This window comes from Rhea pennata, chromosome 2, assembly GCF_028389875.1.
Source record: "Rhea pennata isolate bPtePen1 chromosome 2, bPtePen1.pri, whole genome shotgun sequence".
Taxonomy (NCBI): Eukaryota; Metazoa; Chordata; class Aves; order Rheiformes; family Rheidae; genus Rhea; species Rhea pennata.
The window spans coordinates 63,127,268-63,154,853 of record NC_084664.1 but is presented as its reverse complement, the minus strand read 5'-3'; the positions used below and the strand labels follow the sequence as shown (position 1 = coordinate 63,154,853).

The following is a 27,586-nucleotide window of genomic DNA, read 5'->3' as shown; positions in this document are numbered from 1 at the left end:
AATAAGTCATAGACAGCAACCTGATACATCGTATGTTAATCAACTGGTTTTGTCATGTATCAAACCAAACTACAGACAACGAAATCTGCTCAGTTGTGAGTTAATATGCCCGGAGAGTAACTCATGGCAAATTTTAGCCAATTAGAACCACAGGGACAATCTCTGTATTTAGTACTTTGATGTAAGGCTACTTTGGGCTTTGGCTTTAAACTAAGCTCCCTAATAGCTGCCCTTCTAATAGCTCTTTGCAACAGCCAAGCAGCTATCTCTTAAGGTAACCGACAGCACACACATCTGCCTGTATACTTGTATTATATTCATCACGGTGGTATTTGCAAACAACAAAACCTCAATGTTTAGCTTATCTCCTATTTTCTTCTAATTTAATGGAGAGATTTCTAGTACTTACAACATCAAAAGATGGATCTTGGACTTCATCCTGCAGGTCATGAGAACCACAACATTATATAAGAAATAACCATGCTAGGTCAAATCAGAGGTTCCAGCTGCATCTGACAGTAGCCAAAAGGAGATACACAGGGAAGTATACAAGCAATGGTTCCTAAAATACACACCCAGCTTCCAGCATTTTCTGAATCAGAGGCTTCAAAAGCAGCTCCTATCTACTCAGTAGCCTTTAATGGATTTCTCTTTGATTAAACTCTCCAACATGCTGCTGAGCCCATGTAAACTTCTACAGGGTTTGGTGGTGAGGAGGTCCACAGATCATGCGGTGTACAGCAGTTTCCTTTTGTCTGCCGGTCACCTTCCACCTGCTACCTGTATTTGATACCCCCACACTTCTGTACGGGAAGAGGCAACAACATGCCATTTTCTCGACCTTTATCATATCAACCCTCCCTCCTATCACCTTGTCTACAGACTGAAGAGTCCAGGACTGCACTCTCATCCTTGCTGTCCTCCGCAAACCTCTTCTCATGCTACTGAGTCCTTTTTGGGCTGGGAAGACCAGACCAACATACCATACACAAACTGCAAGAACACCGTAGATGTGTACAGTAGCATGGTGATATTACCTGTTTTTTTCTATTTTCCTCTTAATTCCTAACATATCATTTGCTGTTGTCATTGTCAATGACAAAACTGAGCTGAAATTATCAATATTATATCACAGATAAAAATAATCATTATTATTGAAATATTATTGAAATAAGCATTTCATTTCATGCAAACAAACTCCCACAGTGCCCAGGCTACAGAAAACTTTCACTTTCCAGCACCATTACGTATAGCAACGATGTTCCTAAAACTTCAAGTACACACACCAGAAAGAGCCACCTTCTATTTCATCCTTTGGAGCTTCTTTCTGATGTTTCTATACTTCCTCTAGAATCATCCTCGAATGGTGCCTGAGAGCGAAATGAAACACTCTTCTTTCTTTTTCTTTTCTTTCTTCTTTTTTTTTTCTTTTTTTTTTTTTTATCCCCCTAATTTAGACAAGCTTCCTGCTTCCTTTTCAAACTGTCTGGCCCTGTGACCTGGATGTCATAGGACAAAACCAACGATTTTTCTCTGTCTGAGCTGGAAGTGACACCTGGTTGCTAAGGGCCAAACCACGGAGAGAGGGTTACTGTGCCCGTCTCCCCACGGTGGGCTTTAAAAGACACCAGCCCTTCCGCTGGTTTGCAGAATCCCTTCCACACCTGCGCAGCAATCCTGAGAGGAGTTTCAAAACACGCTAAGGCGAGATAGCAAGGAAAAAAAAAAAGAAAGAAAGAAAGAAAAGAAGAAAAGAAAATCAGCCTGCTCTACCACATAGCGCCGAGTACACGATCTTTCGAAACAGTGGCATTGCCTCCCTTTCCCAGTGACGGTATCTGCACCTACTTTGTGCCCTCCTGGCTGCTCACCTCTTCCAAAGAGGCTCCTTCTCCCCGACTTGACTTCGCTCCCCTCTCACGTGGGAGTACACGGTACGTACATCCCCCGAGAAACCTCAGCTCGGGAGATAAAGCACAAAAAGCAGCCGCCAAAAGCGGTCTGTGACTGGTCCCGACGGCTCTCGCTCGCTCGCAAAAATAAGTTCGTCGCTCCTGCCGCTGGCAACGTGCCGACTGCTCCCAGCTCAGCGTCACCGAGCTCAGCACCTTTGGACACTACCGAACCAAGCCTACGAGAGAGCTTTCGATTGCAAAAGGAGGATTCAGGTGGACCGACCCTGACGAGCCAATGCACTATTTCTGTGGTTTACCGATGCCTTAAGACATGGGCACGCAGCGAAAAAATATTGAAAACATCTTAATAGACTTCAGTAAATGCGTACATCTGACAGAATAAAAATAAAGGTTCCATCCACTTGCAATTTTACTTAGCTGCTAGGAGAATTAACAATAAGGCAATGCATTATCTTTCTTAAAAGCAGTGTTTTGTTCACACTGGATAAAGTCTTGGTGCTCTTAATAATAATAAAATCCTTCCCATTTTTAGGGTCATTTTTTTTTGTTAGATACACAGGGAAATGACAGAGTGGAAGAAAATCTGCCAAAGGGCAAAAACAATTAAAAATAACATTTTGTCGCATAATTTAGAAAAATGGGTGTAACAGCATCTGCTGTAGGTAGACAGGAGAAAGCTCAGTGAAGTTCACATGCAACAAAATGCGCTGACCAGGTCCTCAATGGTGCTGCTATGACAAAGTAGGTATTAACGAGAAATTAGTTTTTTACAGTGATTACTGTGGTCTCTGTGTGTGTGCGCATGCATGTGTCTTTTAATAGTGAAAAGGTGCTGTAATCTTACTTAGAGTTGGGTTTTAAGATTCCGCTTTTGAGATGTACAAACCTTGGTTTGTGATTCTTTTGCTATTTTATTTTTATCACATGTGACGGAGCAACTGATTAATGTTTTGGCCTGCCTCCAGCCCTAGAAATGGGAGAAGCGTATAAAAATTCAGCAGAAAATAAAACAAAGCAGTCACAGCCAACAAAATTATCCTTTCCACCACCAGTTCTTCCAAAGCCTGGTTCTCCATTGCCTTGCATTTTGCGGTGACATTAGCATCTGTGCAATGAAAATTTAAAGCGCTACCAAAAGACAAGCAACGCGCAGACCTAAATCACCTCATGTTGGAGCAGACGGGAGCAGTCCGTAAGCCTGACAACACCGCCGTCCCCTCGGATTTCCACATGTATTCAAGAGAAGAGAATTTTAGATATCTGCTTTTTGCAAGTCGAACAAAAAGCAGCCAAGGAACATGGAAGGCAGCATGGGCAAAAACCCTACGAGCCAAACGGAAAAGCTCAGAGCATAAAAGGGTCCAACTAAACAGGAGGCTCGAGTGTCAAAAATACACTACACCAAACAACCTCCTTTATCAGAGGAAAGATGGGAAGACTTGGGTACTCTACTTAAAGACGATTTTCAAAAGCCCTGTGACTTGTAAAGGGATATTGTGTTCCCTGAGAAGCTGAGAAACGACACCAACTAGACATGAGCCGAACGTTGCGTGCGTCTCTCAGAAAATTATATATAAACACTTCGAAGTCAGCAAGGAGCGCATCAATTTTGCGCTCGGCTTTCTTGCAACTCAACCACTACCCACACAATTGGAAAATTAGAGACGGCGCTTGAAACGCGCCATGCAGGCTCCCACCTGGCATCCGAGACCCGCCAGCTCAGGAGCTGGCGCTGCTCGGCACCGCTCGGCACCGCAAGCCCTTAAACTTGCAGGAAACAGTATTCCTGCCCAAAGAAGCTGTGACGCGGCGAGCGGCTGCCTTCGCCGGTGCTCTTTGAACAAGGCCTTCCTAAAAGCTCTCCTGTTGCTAGCAGCAGATTTAATAGGGCTAACCCTTCTCGAGCTGCTCATCCACCCCGGCGGCTCTGCCGCGTTCGGGGGAGCTACTCCCCATCGACGCCAGGGAGACCCGGTGAAAGACCCACCCAGCTTTTAACAGAATTAAATCTTACTCTCGCAGCAAAGCATCGCTCTGTCCCTCAGGCAAGCCACGTGACGTGCCTTCATTAAAAGACCCTACACACGTTATCCTAAAAATTACAATGCAAATTTAAATGGACTTTGCGCTTCTAAAAGCACGTGATACAGGGGAGTAATTTCATGCATCGGAGAGCTGCTGCAAACCCTGGGATGAAAAGCATGTTCTAAATTAGCCAAAATACTGCAGCGCTGGTCAGCTGTGCTATCAGCCAGGCTTGCTGAGGCCCCGAGGAGGGTGCGGTAGCTCAGCCTGTAACCCACGGGAGCACGTGCATCCTCAAAAACTTAACAAATGTGTGTTTAATGAAAGCGAACCGCAGAATGCTAATGAAGGAAGAGATTTGAGAATTATTACGGAAAAAAATCCCTAAAGACTTCAGCTAAACTGAAAGCTAAAGTGTAAGCAAAGTACAGTATAATGCTGCTTTGCCAATCAAGTAAATTGGGAGTCAGTGTATTTTTCCAGTCACTGTAAAACCCAGGATAGTGAGAATGCGCTACACAAGGGTGACCGAGAGCTGCTCATTGATACAAGGAATTATGCAATTAAAACAGCAAAACATTAGCAGGCAAGCTTCAGCTGCTATTTAACCCCACTTTAGGGCAAATATACTGACTGCTCCTACAAATCGGGGGTTATCTTTCCTACTGAGAATTATTTGACTCGGAAATTCCAAATCTAGACCAGTTCAGGTCCAGAAAGGCAGTCACAGCAGACAACGACAGCTTTCCTGGTGTAACCGTCCCCTTGCAAAATGAGATTTTTCAAGGACTTAGTATTTTGTTGCTGTTCTGCATTTTTATAATTGCTTGTTTTTTTTTTTTCCTGTTTGCTTTAGTTATTACTTTAGAGGCTTGTCTACACAAGAAAAAATCCATAGTAGGTAGTAGGTGACACAAGGTGAGACCGCGGCCAGTCCCGGAGCACAGATGTGACCCATCCTGCACGCCCAGGGATTGCTCGGTTCCTATAATCCAGTTGCTCCGCTCCTATCCATGCTCCTAAAGCACCATATAAATCCCGCTCCTCACCACACCGCTCTGCCTCTGCCACTGTTTTCTTGAGATGGGAGCTGTAACTTTTATGCCCAAACTACTCAATTATCCATCTGGTGCAGAAGGCAGCAAGCGAGCTTAAGCGAGGACAGCGTGCGGTGGAAACCTCTCCTATAGCTAAGGAGACTGAAATTTATTTAAGACATAACAAAACCAAACTGCTCCACTGCAGAATTTTGTTTAATATGTATTCAAGCCTGATGACTTGAATCTCTCCCCCTTCTGCTTTTTTTTTATTATTATTATTTATAATGTTTCCAAGAGTCTGCCTCCTAAAAATAGATAAATAATACCATTCGTTGTGGGGAAAGAAGGGACAGGAATCGATCTTGAAAAACGAATTACAATTGCTGACACATCATATATCACTTTAAAATATGACGAACTCTAACAACATCCTTTGCCATGCACTTTTAGCCTCACTTACCAAAATAAAAAGCTGTATTTTGAGGGTAAGAAAATACTGGAAAAACAAGCCTAATATATGGGAATCAAACTGGCAAATGAAGAACCTGTCCGTCCACCAGTCCTAATGAATTCCTTCTTTCTTTGGGTAGGAACATTTACAAGGTATATGGTTGTTATCACTTCCACCCCTATGTGAATACATCTGTAAAAAAAAGTTTGAAAGTTTTCCTAGAGAAAAAAAAATCACAAACAATTAGTTCAGATACACTTACCTAAGTTACCCTGCAACTGAGAAAAATCACTGTATTTTTATGAGCAAAAGGAGATGTTACGCTATGCCTTCCATGTTCCTAAACCAATATTTTTTCCTTTTCTTTTCTTTCTCCCCTAACAATTTTCCCTCCGATGGTTATGAAACACAGCACTAAGAGGGCTTGCTTTGGAAAGGCTGTATTTTGTCCCTCCCAGGGAGGCAAAGAGAAAATTTCAGAAATGGAACAATAAATAAACAAATAAGTAAAGCTTTCTGGCTCTGAAAACGCGCCCTTCGTTTCAGTGCTGCCCCTGCAGAGTTGCCACCCACTGCCGCGGTCGCGGAGGCTCCTGGAGGCGACTCCTTCAATCACAAGGGCCCGCTGCTCGCTGCTTCCACCAGCCTCGCAGCCGAACCAACCCCTCGTGCAGGGGGACCGCCTGACCCTTTCGTCTGCAGGTTGCCCCCTTCACCAGCGGGGAGGCACGCTCCTCGTGCTTCAGTCCCTCGTTTGCAGAACAGGCTCTTGGCACCCTCTCACCCCACGGAGGTCTTGCATAGAGTAAAGACTGAGATGCTAAAATAGTATAGCAGTTTTCACTATAGGAATATTCAGAATATGAAAATACCTCCCCCCCCCCAAAAAAACCTTCACGTTTCTGTTTATCAGAACCTGTTAGCAAGCCAGAACTGCAAATTTAAGGCCCCAGTTCTGAGATATCTCCCATACTTAGGACCAAGTCTAAAGGCAGTCATTTATGAGTGCAACCAGTTAATAAGTAAATTTGAGTATATTAAGTTGCAATGTGGAAACCCATCACTGTCTTTCAGAAGTTAATTCTGTCTTGTTTTCATTTGTATCCCCCTTACACAACTCAGGAATCAACAACTAGGTGGGCGAGATGCTGTGGGGTTAGGAGCAGTGGTAAGTCAGAAGATGGAAGGATGATTCAATGCAAAGGCAAAAGAGTGCAAAGCCTCTGAGGCTGGAAGAAACTGAATTAGTAAAAGTGCAAGCCATAAGGGAAAAAGCTACAAAAGCACACGGAGTGACAGGAAAAATGGTTTTAAGGGATCATCTCTCCACAGAGAGAGGAAGACAGGTGGTTTGAAGTCAGAGAGATCAATTATGAAGACTCACGAGCCAGTTTTGTTGAACGTCATGATTGTCTCTGAGTTATGCAAACCCTTTCATCTTAGAGAAGTGGAGCAGCACCAAATCGGTGGGTCAGTCACAGGGGCAGACATAAAAGGATCTGCACTACCCAGAAGAAAATTTCTACATAATATTCCTCAGCTTCTTTTTCGCTATCTGAATTCAGCAATAAGTTTTCCTTTTGCACCAAAGTTGAGACTACCCATTTGATGTCTCAGCACTCTTTTCCTGTTACGTTAGTATTGCACACTTTTTCTTGGAGTTCGTTTCTGTTATACAGGTCCCTGAAACTGGGAAGAACACAATGAAAGAGTGAATCCCCCTGAGAGCAGTCAAATCTGTACATAAATATATTTCAGTTGAGTCAAGGTCTATTGAAATAAACTTAAGATATATAGCTAACAATATAGCTAAGAAGTTTTCCATCAATATTGCCACTGCAAATTTTTAAGAGATATCAGTGGATCTAGTTTGCATATTTAGATATTAATTCTAATATCACAGTGAGGGATATTTTGGCTAGGAAGATGCCACAGTTCACCCAGGTCAGCACGATACAGACATACTTTAAAAAAAAAAAAAAAGTACATCTTTTTTCTGATTTGATCTTTCCCCTCATTTTAGAGCCCGTTACTTTTCGCAAAGAGCAGCTCATCATCTGAATGGCAGAAAGTCATAAAATGGATGATACAGAAATGTCTTCTCTTCTAACTAGGAAGAAACAAAATTTTCCTAATCAGCATCTTCACTATTCAAACATCCTTCCACTAATCAAAGAGCACTTGAGGGTGCAGGCACTACCAAGGTTGCTGAAGTTACTCTGCAGTGGAGGTGATGATCATCAGGCTCCAGCAAAGAGATGCTCAGGAAGAAAACCAAAAATCAGAATAGACCTTTTGTTAAAATAATAGCCCAGAAAATTGTCCTGGCAAAAGCTAATTGGCTTCTAAGCACTGGGCCCCCAAGACAGCCAAGCTGGCACAGGAAGGTTGGACTGCTTCCTAGATTTTTTTTTTCTCCCTTCCAACACATCAGACCTCTGGAGCAGTTACTCAGGCATGAAACCAGTCTTTGTATTTACAGTAATAGAATTATTGTAAACTTATTCTTAAATATTTCCACATATCATAGGTTTCTTCTTGTAAAATTATCTCCAAAGGCAAGTATTATGGAAATAAATTCTGCAGGAAAAACAGCTGGTGCTTTTATGTTTATCTGAAAGCTATGTTTGCTTTCTCCTAGGCAAAACTGGAGCCTTCGGAAATCACAAATGATTCCCAAGACACTTGAACTAATTTTCATAAAACTCAGATTAGTGCAATAGAAAGAGAGTACTAAATAAACATAAAGTGGCAAAACTAAAAATTACATTTTACTTTTCTAATGAATTTGTTACTACAAAATAGCCTGCAAACAACAATTAAAAGCTCAATTTATGATCATACTGTCAGCTACTCCATCTGTCTTTAGGGTATTCTTCTACTCTATTCTAATAAAAATGATCATCACCACACATCCGGCATAAGGAAGAGCAGGGCAGCTGGTGTGGAATATGTTACTGGTTTACAGAAACTCTCTAGAATACAAACTAAACGAAAAGGAGGGGTGCTAAATTACAGAGCACCTCAAAGCACTGTAAAATATGTGAAATCCTCAGACATGGGAAGCGAATGGAAGGAGAACCAGTGCCCTAGGAAGGCAGATAAGAGTTCCAGCCCCAGAGGAAGCAACCATCAGCTCCTCTGACCTCTTCCTCTTCACACTGTGATTTATTTCTGTGCTGTCTTGCTCGGGGACTTAACTTGCAAATATTCTCTTTGCACTTGCTACCTGAAGCTTTAGTAGCACAGGATGTACTTGTAAATTCTACAGCCATTAATGGGTCTGTAATTTCCTCTCTATGTGAAATTTTATGTATGTGCCACCGATATCTGTGCATTATTCAAGTGCATAAAATCCAAAGCTTTGGATATGTTTTTTGATAGAGAATGGAGAGAATGGTCAGGAGAGAAATTTAAAGGGGAGTCTTGTCTCCACTAGAAAATAGCAGAGAACACACTTAACCTGAAGGACAGAAGATCCCATCTGCAAGCACCAAACAGCTTAAGAGTCATCTGATATCTAGATGGATTTCCTTACATTCTAGTTTTTACATTTTTCTTGTTTATTGCATTGTAAACCCTTCAGGGCTGAAAACATTTGTTGCATTTTGGTTAGTAGAGGACTTTGTAAATTAGAGCTCCAATCTGAATTTGGAAATTAATCATAAAAACTACAATCAATAATTTTCTTTTTCCAGAAGCATTTAGGGCTTTGCTTGATGGTCCAAATACCATCTGCTAGTTTTCTTTTTTGACACGACTCCTAAACAATACAGTAACAAATCTCATCAAACAGCAAGGAAACACTCAAATACAAGCAAAATTTTCTCAGAGGTACGTTCAAAATGAAAGGAACAAGGAATGACTACAGTCAGAAGACTTTTCAGGGCTTTAACACTGAAAATACAAGATATCCATATGGCAACGCTCAGAAACAGCAGGGTGGTTCTGCAGTAGTTGAGCTGTTGCATACGTAGCTTTCCTCTCACACCCCTGCAGCGTTCAGGACTGCGCCTTTCCGCATGCAAGCGGGCACTTCCCACAGGTTACTATAGCTAAATAGTTATATAAAGTCATATAGCGACACAGGTTACTACAGTTAAATTGATTCATGGCATTACATTATCAACAGCACATGAGCCTTTGCCGTCAGGGGAGCTTCCCAAGCATTTCAAACCGTCGCGCACACGATCCGCCTGATCTCAAGGTCCGTACCACGACCCCGAGGTGCTGCAGGGATTCACCTTACAAAATCCTGCTGCAGGGTCATCAATCAATCTCCCACGTGGCACGGACGCTCAGAAAAAATGCTCTCTCTCAGAAAAGCCCGATCCAATTTATTTCAAGTTCGTTCCCTTCTCCCTCACTGCCCAAAGAAGAAATCTGTGAGAATTTACAGTGAATAGTTAGGTGGACTTTCTTTTTTCATTTTCCATAGAGACTGGTACGCGGTTAAGATCCAGGTTACTATGAAAAATACTGCGCTATGAAACGCTAACTCATGAAGGCTCCAGGTCAAATGCAAGGTTCATTTATTTCAATACCCCTATCACTCTCTCTACAGTACCCACTAAATAATATCATGGGAAGAGCATTTGAATTCGGGAAGCGCATCAGCACACTTCCTGAAGCACTCCCACAGCCTCCCGTGCTCAACGCAAGAATTTCCCGAGCACGTTATCCTTGCGTTTCACTTCTCAGATTCTCTTTGCATGAATTTGTCTAATCGCTTTTCGAGCACATGGAAACTCTCGACAGCCACAAGCAACGGGGGCAATGAGCTCCGCAGTTCAACTGTACCTTGCACAAAAAAGCACCTACATCCCTTGTTGAGCCTTCACCTAATAACTTCATTGAGCTGGACTAGTTCTTGCACCACAAGAGGCAGCAGAGTTGCTATTCAGAGGATGAACAGCTGAAGCCCTCAATAATAAGGATTTTCTCCTTTACAATGCCTTCCAGCCACGGATTTCGGTACACGTCTTGGGACTTACATGCTGTAAGATTAGTCAGAGTTCTAGGAATTTATATTTTGAGGATCTGCTCTCTTAAGCACATGTATAGTGCTGATTTTTAATATGTTTTTTCCATTATATTTTGAGAAAGAGAAAAATCACTTAAATCCTTTAGCTGAAAGTGACAGCTTTTCTTAAAACTGCAGTACAGAGACACTAACCAATTTCTAACAGTCATTTAATACATTCCTGCCATCTAAAGTGCATGTGGAAACAAGGGTAACACAGGATTATTTTATTTCTAAATTGCAATAAAAAAACAACAACAAAGCAAATCATTTTATGGGAAGTCCTGACCATAATGCTGTGAATAAAATCACTTAAATGCTTTAAAATAAGCTGAAGCACTTTGGAACAGAAGCTTTTATAGAGAATTTTTATCATTCCTGGCAAATTACATCAAGGAGTAAAGTAATACATCAAGGAATCTTCCCTTAAGCACAAACGTCTTGATTTCTACTGTATTAGGAACACTGCTCAAGGTGAAAACTTACCAGCAGCAGGACAAAATAATGCAGCTGCAAAGATAAGATTCTCTGAGGGAATCATATGCAAACAGAAGCAACTGCTCCTCAAAATGCCTGCAATAAAAACTACGGTTAAAGGCATCTTTATCTTTGGCTAACGCTGCAAACACCAGAACTGTCAGAGGAAATTGGGACAAACTCAAAATACCCTAACCACAGTTCACTAATCAGATTGATAAATTTAAATCTCAGATTTTTAGGCTTCTTGGCATGTTATGTCATTTTGCCTTGGCACAAAGTCTTAGTAAATAAAGCAGCTCTACATCTGTAATTATGAGACCTGTATTTTACCTAATTACCCTGTATTTATTCATACTAAATAAAACTATGTTGACAAGCAATGATTGAATGCAAATACTCACAGTCAGGAACAGGCAAACTCTTAAAACAGAATAAATCATCAGATACAACAAAAGGCAGCAGGAAAAAACTTTGCTTTTTATCACTTTGATCCTTCCTCATACCAGGCTTTTCATTTCTTTTCTAGGCAGAGCTTTAAAAGGCCACAGTCAGCCACTTATTTCCCCCTTATGACTACTCTATTGCATGTTTTTCCAGCACAGGACATTGCTTTTAGTGATTCCACTTCCAGGCTGTTAGAAAGTGAGAAAAACTGTCTGAAGGAAAGGGCCAGCCTGGCTAGCTCTATTTGATAACATTGCACTCATTAGGGACAGCCTTCCTATGACTCGCTTTCTTATTTATTTCCTATTAAAGGAAAGAGTTTAAGAAAAACTCCCCACCGCCCTTATTTTCTCCCTGAAGTTGTCCCTGTACCCTGTGTGCAGTTTTCACAGGTGAGTGCCATGAACAGATAGCCGGACTGCAGGGAGATTGGAGAGGACATCCCATCACATAGATGTTCAAGGCAGAAGATGGAGGCACCTAGACCTCCGGGAAATACAAATGGAACGTGCAGGCTGCAGAAACTCTGGAAAAGAGAGCGAATTTCACAGAGACCTAGCTTCTAGGGTGGTCCCACCTGAGCAGCTTTGGGGACATCCGGGACCACCAATTTTTCCGTAGGGGCCATCACAGGCAGGTGCCAGATCCTATCGAACTGGGCTGCCAGGCTGGAGCTCTGCCAAGTTTGTACTCACAAATTTGCATGTCTGCACCTTCTGAAAACCCTGCCCAAGGAACTAGAAACACAACCACAGAGTCTGTAAAGGGTAAATCAAACAACTTCTTTCGCCAGATACCAGGGCACCAGCACCTTGCATCTCAACGAGTCCTCTCAAACCTCCCACATTGTCAAGCGTGCCTGTATCGTGGTCCTCAGCATCACGCTGAGCATGCTACGATACTTACTGTACATATCCCCCACCTCCCAAACACACACATGCATGCAGTTCTGCTATATTTTAATACCTGTGTTCTGAACAGGTATTTAAGAAAAGCAAGTTGTACAAGTAAACTGCATAACTTTTATGGAAATGGGCAGAAAAGGGGTTAGATATAAACAACCAACAAGATACATTTATATAAATATATTTCATTTTGTTCCTTTTTCAGCAGCAATCCTTTCAAAAAAGGATTTCGTCTGAAGGACAAGACCTTGTGCTCTGCGAGCCCTTACGTGCCCATATAGCTTAGGGGACCGCAGTGCAGCATGACGTGTGCCAAGAACCCCGTTCCCGGGGCCAGCCTGGCCTCGGCAGGCACCAGGGCGCCCGTCCCTCTCTGGGAACCCAGATGCAGGATGAAGCCCGGTGGCAGAGGCAGCCTGAGCAACGCCAATGATCTAGGAGACAAGAAGATCAGAGACCACGGGTTTCCTCCTAACGCCTCCAGCAGTGGAGCCTTCCTCCGAGGGGCAGAGGGAGAGGAAGGGGAGCTGGCAGGAGGCTCGGAGGAAGCCAGCTCGCATGGGGAACTTTGTGCACCAAGACAAACCGTGGCCACGTCTGCACCACAGGCAACAGGTCTCAGGACAGAAAGGTTTTATTTTTGGAGGAGTGGGAGTGCAGAATGATCTGAGCAACCTGGCTTCCCAAACTCATGCCATTAAAGATTTTTTACATCACCAATATGTTATATGTGGCTACGATCATTCAAAAACCATTCAGCTGCAAATAGGTAAGTATACTGCTGCTCGATAGAAATGTAGTAATTTCAATATGTATTTGAAACTTGCATTTCCGATGAATATATGAAGTCAATAAAATTCTTATTGTACTAGCCATAAACTTGATCTATTGTAAATCAAATATGAGGCACAGGATCAAGTCATACAACATTACCTTATACCAAGGCTTTATGTAGATAAAAATATACCACAATCTCATTCAAATGCATAGCTCAGAAGGGAAAGAACATCACTGTTTGCTTAACAGTCAATAAAAAGATGAGTCTTAGGTGATACGTATGACTTCTACAGTTCTTTCTATGGTAATGCAGCATGCACACTGGCGCACACACACATAAATACCAACAACCACGCTCAAATTACCAGGAAATTTAAAATTGCTGTGCAACATGAGATGAAATCCTTAGCACCCGTCAACATACATATAAGGACAGAAGACAGTATATCCACCATAGCTACTGAAAAGTAAAAACTGTTGGTTCTAACCAGAAGTTATATAGAATAGTAACATTTAATGTTCTGTTAGAGCATCACTCCATCACGATACAATATACTAATAAAATAGTACAAATAATAATAAAACTTGTTCTACCTCAATTTACTATTAAACAAACATGAAAAAAAAAGAAATCACACATGAGGGAAGAGAAAGGGAATTTCCTTCACATCATTTCATCAAGTGAAGTTTTAAAATCTCAGTTTTTCAAGGTCACAAAGGAACTCTGCTTGAATGAAAAAATCCCCACTGGTACCAGGGCTGCATATTTCTGACCATCCTCATGGGCAATGCGGATCCTCGGCGGAGAGGAACACTGCGGTACCTGGTGCCTGCAAAGCCCTTCAAGTGCAAGGGCTGAACTCTCTGCCGCTTTGCACTCTTTGCCAAAACTAGAGCAGCTCTCAGGCTCCTTCACCTGGAATTCTTCTAGGAGCTACAGCTAGCAATTCCCAACAACTTATTTTACTACATGAAACCTGGGATGTTTGTTTTACTATTTAACCAATGTATGGTATATATTTCAGGCTGGTAAGCCTCTGAGGCACTACTTTTATTAACAGAACCGTTTCCAGCAAAAGCAGAACTACTATTAAAAAAAAAAAGTGAAAAAAAAATTGGTCTCCTCTCTGCATCAGAGCTTTACACTGCCTATAGAAATCACATTAAACAGTACCAGCTTGTACACAGTGGGATGGGAGTTCGGTGGGAAACCAGAAATCACTCTGGACATGCTGGACTAGACACGTATTTGTTTTCTGACTTCTGCCAGCTCTGTGAACGACACAGACACGGACACCAAATAGTCCTGGCAGCTGAGTGCAAACCAAAACGTATTTTGAAAATACGCCTGTCCCACAGATTAGACGACAGAGAGTGGCAAAGTCTGAAACAGCGTCGGAGCCCTTCAGCGGCGTGAGCCCACGTATGGGGCAGAGACCTTTAAAACTTGGGGCAGGTTTTACCCAGCTGGAGGTGTGGTTGGTCTTGCACAAAACACAGCGCTCGTGCGAGCACTGTGCAGGCTGTCCCTGGTGTGTCACCGGCGCTCCCGGGCTCTGTGCAGTTGGAGAAACTGGTGAGGGAGGACAGTCGGGTCGCGTATGGGAAGAAGAACCCTTTTCTGCTACAGAGATTTTGAGGGGAGCTACGGATTCCTGGAACAAAAGGCTACAAAAGATATCTCATGCAGTAACATAGCCCATCAACAAGAAATACCTCTCTCTTGCTCTGGCACAGCAGTGTCTTCTCCAGTAGGTTATTTTACCTTTATAAAAATCAAACATTACCAGTTCTTTATGGAATTCTATTATTCCTTACTGAAGGATATTGGATTCAATACTAACAACACACTGCGATACAACAGAAAAAAAAATATAAAAAAAGGATAGCTTGAAAATAAGACTGATTTTCGTTCTGAACTGTTAAAATCACTGGAAACTATCACCAACTCACAGTCATAGTGGCAACTGTATTCAATATATAACAGCAGGAGTACAAAAAACTAACCGCAAACCACTCATGCAATATTCTGGCTACCTTATTTATTCTCCCACTGAGTAATACTAACTGTGTATGGTAACCACACACTTATTCCATGCCTTGATCTCTCACTCACGGAGTAGATAGTGTGAAATTGTTATAATCCAAGTTGCAAAACATAAATCAGGCAATGTTTAGTTGTATAGTTTAGAAAAGGTTGGGTTTTTTTTAAAAAAAAAATGTGAACAATTTGCCATACAGAGTACCTTTTTCAAGATAGTTACTGAAATGAAATTTGAATGCTATAGTACTAGTTTTGTTTGCATCTCAGTTGCTGTTACTGTGCTTCATCCTGCACACAACAGATGGAAGTCAGCTACACGATTTGCATTAAATGTATAAACCCCTTTGCACTCTGCTTGGGCTCAGCAACAACCTAACTTGTCCAGCATACCAGAAATTTCAAGCTTGCAGCAGGAACTAACCAAAGATTAATCAAGGTAACAAAGTTGGGCTCCAAACCTGCAAAGCACTGAGTGATTATAACGTCTTTTTGATGCGACACTCTATTAGTGCATTTGTGGGCAAAGAAAGCCAGGAACTCTATGCATTTGGACAAACATTTGCTGGCAAATAGACTGCTTGTTGTCCATGTGAATGAGCACAGCACTCAGAGTGCTCAGAAACTTTAGGAACTCATATATGCCACCCCCACATCCCTAAAAGCACAATAATTGTTATCAGTTAACACTGCTATAAACTTTGCTGTGCCAAAAACTGATTCACTCTCTACCAAGCAGACGGCAGCATACAGGAGGAGGAAAGTATCAGCTGGAGACACTTCCTGCAACACAAGCTTGTCCTGCCAGATCCAACAAGTTATAGATCACAGAATCATAGAATCAGTAAGGTTGGAAGGGACCTCTGTAGATCATCTAGTCCAACCTCCCTGCTCAGCAGGGTCACCTAGAGCATGTTAGACAGGGTTGCATCCAGGTGGGCCTTGAATATCTCCAGAGAAGGAGACTCCACAACCTCTCTGGGCTCCTCTCTGGTCCAGTGCTCCGTCACTCTCACGGTGCAGAAATTGCCCCTCACATTCAGGTGGAACTTCCTGTGGTTTAGTTTCTGCCCATTGCCTCTTGTCCTGTCACATGGGGCAACTGAAAAGAGTTTGTCTCCATCCCCTCGGCACCCTCCCTTCAGATACTTGAATATGGACAGCTAATACTAAAAAGGCAACTGAAAAGTCTATGGGTATCTGGACTATCAGCATCCCAGATTAGCCTAGAGCTTTGGTAATTAATATGAATCCTAAAACTGATAGCTAATTTAACAAGACAGCATGATTTAGTTTTTTTCTGGCATAATGTGTTGTACTTTCATGGAGTCTTACCAGAAATCTGTCTTTTTTAAAAACAAACAAACAAAAAAAAACTTTAAAGTGCCATCATTAAGAATGCAGCCATTACTTCTGGGCTACCACTGAGACATGGTCATCAAAGCTAAAAAAACAGATTATACCCAACCACAGTCTAGAAAAAGAAAAAAAAAAATCAGATATTTGTCATCTTTGGATATAGTAACAATTTAAATTTCTGACTTCACTTCAATGACTAAAACAGATGAACAGAGGGTGCCCACTCATTTAGAAGTATGAATTGAAATAAATTTACCATGCATTATGTGCATTTTTAGTGACATTTTCTGCTTAGGAAAGCTGGAAGATAGAGCAATTAAAGCAATAAGGGACTACATACCATGGGACATTACTTATGAAATGAAGCTCTGATCCTCTCATTAGCTGGGCATAAGCAGACCATTTTATTCACAACATTTTATTCCTGTTCTAGTCAATCAGATACTGAAGTTACATCAGAACAAGGATTTCAAAATTGAGACAGTGTCTGCGCGTATGTGTGTGTGTATATATATCAATAAATAAATGTCAAAATGTATTATATTGCAATATATATTGCATGTATCATTTTATATTTCACTATATTATATAAATTGCAAAAGTGTAACGAGATAAAATTCTAAAAGAGATAAAACACACAAATATGCTTAAAATATAGTGGGAAATAGAATGCTGTCAATAAAAATCATTTCTCCTTTTACATACTTGTCAAGACCCAGGTTTGCTGCTTTATTCTTCTTTGGAAGCAACTGAGAACTAAGTGCTAACACTAAGGCGGTGTAGAAGTTGCAGGGAACACACCACTACTCTAGCGGACCAGCAATCAGCCTGAGAAGAGAAACACCAGACTCCAAGGAAGGGGCAAGAGCAGACCATGAGCTCTTCACCACTCGCTTTTGAGTTGTTATTGCAAGAGAGCTCGACTCTGGTAGCGTTTGCCCATGCGTGGTGCAAGCTGAACGCTGCAGCAACAGCCCTGGTTCACCTGCCGTGGAAACCCAGGGTACACAACAGCCAGAAAAAGACTGACAAAGTCTTTATTCTGCAAAATCAAATTTAGAGGAGGTGTAGAATGGCATTTAGAATATGCTATCAAGGAAGCCGAGCGCCGAGAGTTCGGTTATTTTATCCCGCAAAGGAGGCCGAGCGCACGAGGGCAGACTCCTTCCTCCACGCAGCCAGCACAGACCTCTGCCATTTGCACCGGGCTGGGTGCCTCCGTCTGCAGCACGCCAGAACGAACCCAGCTACGCACCAGGGAGTAACAGGAGGACCTCGTTAGACGAACCCGTCCTTTGCTCTTTAGCTCCTCCTTTGGAAGCTCTGGCATCTGTTCCAGTGCAGCTGGTTCAAGATGATATCCTCCAGGTCTAACTGGGGCTCAGGACCTTCCGGAGCTGTTGTGCCAGGGAACTAGGAGCAGCAGGGGAGGTTTTTTCCCTACAATGAATAGTTTTGCTTGCTCCTCAAAACAAAAAAGAGATAAACTACTTCCAATTACTACTATTGGGCACATGCACAAATTGTGACAGAGGAGATCACGTAATATCACCTCAGTTTTACCTTTTATTTATATTTAATAATTATTTAAAGCTTACATTCCATTATTCCATTCTCCATAATCCCTGTCATCCCCAAGAGACTATTAGCAGAGCCAGCAGAGACTGTGGTGTCATCCTATGCTACTTCTGAAATACACGTTTTAGTTCCCTTATCCCCTTTTAAGGAAGTCATCAGAAACAAGAACTTTAATAATCAAATTAAAGAAAATAAAGAATATTTTAATAGTGACAACAGACTGTATAGAAAAAAACATTAGTTTATGGTTTCTAGCCTCTAAAAGGCAGGAAATGATCCACTGACATTTAAACCACCTTAAGCATGACCTTCACACACGATTTTAATGTAGTAATGTCATTCAAAGAAAATTGAAAAAAAAAAGAAATAAATTATTCACAAGCTTCCAGTTTTAATTAATGCTTCCTGATGTAATGAGAATAAAGTATGATTAGTGTGCCTGGCCCATAGAATTTCATACTGCATTCTTATTATTTACAGTAGCTTTTACCATGTTTTAAAGCTGAAATCATTAATTTAAACCCTTAAAATCTCGACAAGATGTGTTTACTACCAAGTCTTAAAAATAATTGGGTCATTATCATTAAAGCTCCTTAACTGACTCCAACTTAAAAGCGATTGGAATGGTTGCAATACGATGTATAAAATGAACGTATTTTTTAATCCCATTTTCAATGCTATGTGATCTAAACAACCAAGACATCAAAGGCGGGACTCCTTTTAACAGAGGATTTTTCAGTTTAATGGCATTCAGTTTTCCATTCTCCCCTTTGTCCCTCTCCCTTCGATTCCTCTGTTTACTTCAAATTATTTTCAACACGCCACACCGAAAGCTGCGAGACCCTAATCGTATTGCTGGGAGCCAGATCTCCTGCCACGGAGACCCCATTCAGAACAGCCAGAACTGTTTCATTCAGAGGCCGTAACAATTATTTTGAAAAAGAAACAAAAACTTCACGACACAGACAAATGAATCAACATATCCTCCAAAAATCACTAATCCAAAGATTGCTTCCATTTGCATTGGCAAAGACAGACAGCTCCGCAGGGCCAATCCCGCACTGCCGGGCTTGTCCTGTCTAATTCCCACCTGATGGAAACACCGCTTTTACTGACTCGAGGACATAACGCATTTGACAGTGCACCCGACTACCATAGCGCAACATAGCAGAATATATATTTTTTTAATTGCAACGTGGTTGGACAGGCAGCTTATAGACAACACACTTCTGTCCCGAACCACATGGAGGACTACTGATGTGCCTTTAATGGACGCGGTGGGAGCTCAGTGACACCAGGGATGAAGTCGGAGGAGTATGATGGACCAAATATGCTGTTTGGGTTCAGCTCGTAACAGGACCACGTGGGGAAAGTTGATAGGTAAGCTTTAAAATGGTTGGCAGCTTATTTTAAAATCACACATCCAAAAGCTAATCTCTAGCTTACACCTTGTCCCATGGGAGCACCTTGTTGAATGAGTTTTGCACCTGGGGAGCAGTTTATTACTTGACACTTCTGTGTCACCATACCAACCACTACCCATTTCTCTCCAGTTCTCCAGTACTTCCCACAAGCACGAGATTTCCGCTCATGCCTTCAGAGCTAGCCATACATTTAAAGACACTCTATATTGCCATTCACAGAAAGGTGCTGCTGCCCTCAGAAAATGCAGCATCCTTGTGGGCGAGTAGGCGCTTGACGAGCACAAGCCAAAGACAGGAAACTAAGAGGCTTAAAAGTCTTAGAGAAGACTAGGCAACAGTAAAATTCAGAAACTTGAAATTTTGCCTGTAAGGTACAGAGAATCCTCCTCAATTTAACTGCTCCGACCAACCCAAGTTGTCTCAGTTTGGGAGGCATAGAAAGAAGCTGCTATCTCCTGTATTTTGACACTTTCAAAGTCTGCTGTTAACAGTTAGGACACTGTTTCAGCAAAGATTTGTATGTTGTAGAAGTGAAAGAGAACTTTGAATACTTCACAGTCTTGAAGACCTTCAATATTAGGTAGCACTGAAAAACACAGCAGCCTCACACACCACAATGGTATATGCACAATTTCACCCTCTTCTTTCTCATGTCTCTCCTTATGTTTGCACAATTACTTAGGCTGTGAATTCTTCAAAGCATGGGACATCCCCTCTTCTCACCTCCAAGCTGTCCTTGGATGCTACTGTACTATTTATCAATAAACACAAAATAAAATAAAACTCTGTCTTATCTATGAAGCGAGTATAATAGGTACAGTACCATGGGTCATTTCTTTCTTTCTTCTTCTTCTTCTTTTTTTTTTTAATGGCAAAATCTGACTGTAGATGCTTATTATGGGTAGTAATAGAAGACTTTACCCTAGACCAGGATTCTGCTGCACTAGTATTGTACCGTTTTGGGGTGTTTCTTTGTTTTTTCATTTTTCTTTTTTTTCCCCCCTCCTTTTTCTTCGCAGAGAACTTTAGAAAACAGTCTATCCTAATTTCATTCTATTTGGGCTGCATGATCACAGACTGTAAAACAGCCAAATCAGATTTGGTAAATCAAAGCTCTACCACTGTATCTACAAAACTATATGTAGCCCAAGGAAAGCCTTCATTGAAGTTGTGGGGCAAAAATTCGTAAGACTGACACTGCCAATCTGAATTCTCCAATACTCGGTAACTTTGCGTATCAGAAGCCCACCACAGTAAACACTCAGAAGCACATATAGAACTTGACACCTGCACTGTCTGTCTCTCTATTTTGAAAATATTGTCAATAGGCAACGACCCAAATCTACCTGGGCTACTGTCCAAACCTGTGAGTCAGAAGGTTGGCAATGAAAGTTACACTAAAAAAAGAAAACAACCTGAGGGATGCTGTGCTTTCATTTAGGTGCAAATCTTTGCCTAAGAATACCTTTTTTTAAAATAAACCAGATGGCGAGGCAATGGCATCAATACTGGCTTGAGTACACACACTCTTAATAAACGCACTGGACAAAGTGGAATGTTCCTGATTTACTTATACACTTCAATCACCTTTATTGCTTATACAGTTTCTTTAATTTCTTTGATTGCTTTCATTAAGATCATTATTGACACAGTCCTGTGTCAAATAAGCAATCTCACTAAACTGGGATAAGCACGTTAGTGAATGATGTTTACCTTTTAAAAGTATCCTGAACGTTCCTTGCTTCATTCACTGGCCAAACTTCCGGATTAATGCTTGATGCTATTCTCTTTCTCCAGCATTTTCACGCTCCATATTGAAGCAAGATTACTAATACACTGTATTGAATTATCCCATCTAAGGGCACTAATAACAATCAGATAGTTTCCCTCCATATTTGCTACACTCTTTAGTGCTAGCCAAAGCCTCATGCTTTGCACCTATAAATGGTGACATGTCCAGGGTGAGAAAACCACTGTGTGTACTGACTGGGCAATTAGTACCAGTTAAGGGGCTGATAGTTTGGGACTGCTGCATTGAGAATTTCACTCACTAGTATAACAGTAACATCTTTGCATGAGCTCGAGGTGTCACAGAGTGGATCAGAAATGCTTGCTCCAGCATGTCCTGCTTGAAACGGACAACGTCTCCTTCAAGTGAAAGGGGAAGAAAGAAGCGAATTAGATCCCAAATATCAAGTCATTTTTTCCAGCTGGTATCAGCTTGGATAAGGACAAACAGAACTGGGCAATGCAGCCTTCCCTCCACCACCAGAGTGCATGGGACCAACCGACTCCTGCCTGAGGAGCAGCCTCGTGTCATCCTTCCTGGGTTTCACAGGCTAAGGACGCCAGCCCTAGGCGCCGCAAGACTGAGAGTGAAACATCTCACAGAACTGGAGTACGGCATTGGACTTGGACGGTATTTTACTATACATGTGGGCTGTGTGTTACAGCTTCTCCTTTTCCTTTCTCTTCTCTAAAAGGAAAAAAAAAATCCATATGATTTTTGTGCTTGCAAAAAGACAAAATGTACCTTCAAAACCACCAAGATCGAAACCTTTACCAACAAAGAGGAACGCTGTCCCAGTACTCTGGTTTGACCTGGAAAAGCAACTTAGAGGTGAAATCATTCAGCTGTCAGTGACTCTGCTAAGACTGCAGATAGTTCTAAGATCATCAAAAATCTATTATGACTAAAGGCAATAATCAATTAAAAAAATACAAATATTCAGCTAACTTATTTCTTTAATACCCCAATGCCAATAGTGATTAGAAGCCTCTACTGCCATCTTGCCTTTTTTTTCTTAAACAAACAGTTAGCTCTGCCAAGCCCCTAATTTGTTTCATACATTTTATATAAAATTTTCCTGCCAAAGCAATAGAGCCATGCAGTGATAAAGGCCGCTGTCAGGGGCATATAAAATCTCAATAAGCTCATCAATAAAATGGCTACTTAACTCCTATCCTAGTAGGAAAGTTTTGAGACTCTGATGTACGACTTTGTTGACGATGATTAGAGCAATGAAATGAATTCAAGGCTCGCAGGAGTGCAGAGCTGGCTCGGGGGAGATGGTGAAGCATGTGCCATGCCATTTGCTGCTCTCTGCCCACCAGGTTAGAGCCAGCCCAGCAGATATAGGGGCTCTGCACAACACATGGCCACTACCCCTCTGCTTTCCAGGCCTCACGCTCCTTAACTCTTTACTCACAGATATTGGACTTGATGCTGTGGACAGGTAGAGTCTCCTCTAAATACAGATTACAAGAAACTACATTAGACTACAAACAAAAACTCTGTCCTGCTTTTCCTTTCTTCAAAAAGGACACAATTTAGTCTTCCTTATTCCACCTTTCTTGACTCCTCCTCCACTTTTCCTTCTTCTCTTTCAAATGTATCTCATTCCCACATCTTCCATTTCCTTTCCTCAAATCACTTAAACTCTATTTGAACGAAGACCTTAGCAGAGATGATCCAGAAACATCTGCAATTTTAACTGCTTCACTACAACAGAGCAGTCTACCAAATCAAATTTTGGGGAAAGGAAACAATGTTACTTTTTTCCATATATCCAACCTAGCCCAGACTGTTTGGTGGTTATTTTCCAGACAAAGAAATGTTGCCAGATTCGCATTTAAACCATTATATTAGAAAAAGCACCCATATATTCATTCCAGCTTCAGATGATGATGGGTTTGCACTCTCTCCAGCTTCAGATGATGATGGGTTTGCACTCTCCACAACTCCCTCTGTTTACGTACACAGAAATGACAAGGGTTCGCCTACTCTGGATGTCTGCAAACTGCTGTTTTATCCATTTCTGAAATTCTTCCAAACAGAGGTGGAGAAAAGAAGAAAAAACACCCAAAACCAAGCAATGTATTCCTTTGAGCTTTCCGGCCCTTTCTGCAGTATTTTAAAACTGCTATATATCGTTGTCTTCCTGGGATATAATAATATCCTGTTTTCTTTCATAGTTTCACTGCTTATAATCTTTATCACTGCTTAGCATGGATTTGTTGTGTGCCTTTGCTAATAGATATATGGTTCACGCTAGTTGGAAACTAGCCAGTGACTGAATTAAAGCTGCAAAACTGATAGCTGTGAACCTATCTCAATCCTGTCAGTAGTCCCAAAGCTTAAGGGGGGGAGGGGGGGGAGACAACCCCCCTCCCCCAAACCCATAGATCGCATATCCATTTCTAGTTAAACAAAGAAAATTGGATTTTTATCAGTTTGACTGTCACCTTTTACATAGCACTGTTTTGTCAAGAGCCACTAATGAAAGAGCTTAGCTTAGATAAAGGACATGTTGCTTTGGCTGAATTCATAAGTTTATCTAAAACATTTTACAGCAAGAATTATATTACATTCTTTTCAGAGCTCTCTGAAATAGGATTACAAAGCATGGAAATAGATGTTTTAAAATATATATCTAATTGCATATGAATGAGTAGCTTCAATTAATAATGATGTCTCAGAAGATTTGAGTTTTGCACATTGTCTCAGTGGAAGTTTAAATACACTGACTGCCTGTAATCCATATTAATGTTGGCCGGCATTTTGAAGTATGCCCTAGGAAGCAAGGTATGGGCTTTAGCACTTTGTATGCTAATAAGTAATCCCAGAGTTAACATGTTCATTTCCATAAATGACCACAAACTGCACGTGCATGACCACAGACTGGCATTTCAGTCCACCGGTACTGAAATGCTTTGCAGAGGCGCTGTATGGGTGGACTACTGTACGCAGCTACTGTGAGCTGACGACTTACTGTGCTCACGGAGGTCTGTATAAAGACTTAAAGTCAAGACTAGTTACACGATGCTGCAAAAGACCTAGAGACCTTGTCCTGGTTTGGACACCTGACGGTGCTACTGAAGAACCGCCCTAGCGTTTCACAGATACCAGAAAAGTGTAAGAAATATCTTGAAAGTTGAAACGAAGTTCCGAATCAACACATCTATTAAGAGCCTGTAGCAATCCTCTGAGAAAGTTAAAAGAAGAAATATGAAAAACAGGATGAAATTAGAGTCACAGCAGCAGAGCACTAGAGGAAGCTTTCCCCATAAAGCTGGAGATGCAAACTCAAGGCCTTTTCCAGAACCAGAGCCAAGGCTCCCGTTGGGCAATGCAGCTGCCAGCAGATACCTCTCCTTTCAGCTGAGGACGTGGAGCTGAGTAAACAAATTGCTAACCACATAATTTCTTTGTGGAAAGAAACCTGTGTGCCATAAAGCATGCTCACCAGACGGAATAATTAGGCTCAGACTGACCACTGACCTTCCTTAAAAAAATACCCAGAAATAGCAGGGGACTGAGTTAGTCTATGTCACCTTACCAAACTCCTAAGGAATCCACAGAAATGCATCCAATAGCTTGGTATTTCTGTGGATGCATCTTCTGAGGGCAGGGATCACTGGGTCTTGGGTATTCTTAAGTGCTTCTTGAATTTTCTTTACCAAAAATAACACCAAGCACTCGCTGCTGGGAACTGCTCAGCTGTCTTTCTATGAAAGTGTTGAAAGCACTTATGTATATGCATTTATGCTAAACTATTCTCTCTTTAATTATCACTGAGGCTGGTTTGTCACAGTAAAACAATTTTGGGGAAGTCAAGGCTTTGAGACAGCACAAAATGCAAATGCCATCATTTCACTTTCCATAAATGGAAGGCATGACACCCATTTTAATAATGCTGTTTTATCCAGAATTACAAAGGAAAATATAACCAAATAATTTTCTGTTTGAAAACAGGTTCGTTAGCTGAGAGTTATAAAGGCCTCAGGAGAAACTACGGGCTTTCTGAAACCAGCAGGAGCTTTCCTTCCTTCCCCCATGAAGTCTGTTCTTCCTTCCTGGACATGTACTACAAGCTTCAATCTCATACTGATGAAGAATCACTTTTATACAAGACTATACTGTTATTTTCCAAGCATTTTCATGTCACATAATTCCTTTCCTCACCAATATAGCCCAAAATGGAGAGGATTAGATACAGTTCCAACTATTGCAAAGCATGAAAAAAATCCACATACTACCATGCTGAAGATGAGGAACTCTGGAAGAAGTTCACAGGCAGTAGATTATAGCGACTCCTCGAGAGTCCCACTGTTCCCACAGAGATTAGGGCTGGCTCAGCAAGCTGCAGCAACTGGCAGCTTCACTGTGGGAACCCTTGGCTGCCTGAGACCACTCGGCCACAGAAACTTAGACTATCCAGTAGCTTTGTATGAGCACAGCCTACAAACACATTACACACCCCTACATAGACATGTAGCTCCACTTGGCCATACATTACTCTTGCATAAAGATATTCTTGCATCTTATTAGTTAAGACTTGTAGCTAAGTTACTTCCACAAGAAAATCAGGCATCAAAAGTAAGTCATTATTTTAATACAACACGCATTAAAAATTAAATACTCAGTTAAGTTTAACTTTCAGAAAGCTCTGGCTTTTATGTAGGGCCTTTTTATTATTATTATAATTATAATTATTATTATTATTTTGGCTGGGATATTAAAAGATGAAAGAAGTGACCTCTGTCAAGGTTAGAACCAAGGGTTGGCTGAGGAAATGTTATGATTTCCACTCCATGTGCAAACAACACGTACGCACATACCTGGACACCACCACCTACCCACCCAGCTACCAAGGCGTAAAACGCAGCAAATGACAACAGAAGCAAACCAGTATCGACAGCTAACTTTGTTACCAAACCCCCAGCTAAAAACGATTTAACTGCTATCCAGTTAGATCTCTATTAATGAACTAATTCATGAATTTAGAAAACAACTCTACTTTTTAATTAAAAGAGCAAACAAGAAAGGAAGGGAAAAAAATAATAGCCATTTACCTAGAGGTAAATCAGCAGTCACTCCATCAAAACAAAAGGGATTACAAAAATGTATGTAATGACTCAACCCATCTATTCAGTCTCATTTTTTTTACTCATTTTACACATCTTCCATGCTCCCATCATTGCACTCCTCCTTTCCTGGCAGCAGTGTCCCTACTTGCTGTAAGATACCAAATCTTCCAACTTCTTTCAACACAGCCAGGCCACTACTATCACATCCCACAAAATCAGAATTCACAGGAGTAAAACCTCTACAAAGTTTTTCTAACTTGAAGCTAGACTTCCAGAAAAAACACATTAAAAGAGAAGTTTAACTACCACCTGTCAGGACTATGTTCTGCATTTATGCAGAACTGCAGCCAGGCTGTGACAACTGCAAGTCCCGCCTGCAAGCCACAGTCACCAAAAGCTTGAATTTACAGACAATCCATGGTTTGGTATGAAGAGTTTTGTCCTTAAAATTATTTTAATACTGACCTCTAGTGACAATCGGTGAGAATTTACCTTTTATAGAGCTGCCCATTTGGGAATGCTTCTTAGCAATACTTTAATTACTGAGCTCTTTCTCGAAGCTCCAAATTCATAGCTATTCCCACTTCAAAGAATATGCATTAAAGGTGAACCTCCAACTCGTGTACATTACTTGCGGTTGTCTGTGAACTATGGGTGATGCACCACAGTCTATACAAATGTTATGACTACATCCAAACCACTGTTTTCATTTATTAAAAAAGGCAACAAAAAAGAATGTACAAGTAACAGATTTCAGTCCTCATAATTTTAGAAAATATGTGATAATGTAAACTAAGCATAATTAATGTGTGACATTTTTCTGCTCATTACATCTGCTCAAATCTGCAGGCAGACATACAAAACATTGACTGTTATCTCCAGGACTGTAATATCAAAACTCAGGGCAGCAGAGCAATCTCTTCACCTCCAGCACCCTGTAGTTCTTGGTACAGTTCCTCTGCAGCTTTCTCTACAAAAAGAGGATGGAATGGTCTGTGCACTCAAGGGGGTAGCTATTTGGCCCATGCATCCATTTAAATATAACCCAGGTGCAAGAATTAGCATGCTAGAATCAGCTGGGGAACCTCTGCTCCCAAGGAAGCAGTGAGGAAGCCCCAGCTGCCGCTCCAACACCAAACCCTTGTTACTATCTTTACACTTCTTGGGGAGAGGAGTGAGAGGGTGATGGCCACCAACCACTGCCAGGTAGCCTTTCAAGGGGGAGTTTCAAGCGGGAAGTGCTTTCCCTGGGC

The 27,586-nt window shown here is 41.5% G+C and overlaps 1 protein-coding gene across 1 annotated transcript in view; it reads right to left on the bottom strand.

The window, feature by feature from the left end:
- Nucleotides 1-27,586, bottom strand: part of VWC2 (von Willebrand factor C domain containing 2) — a 52,544-nt gene that overhangs the window by 4,944 nt on the left and 20,014 nt on the right. The window lies entirely within an intron of this gene.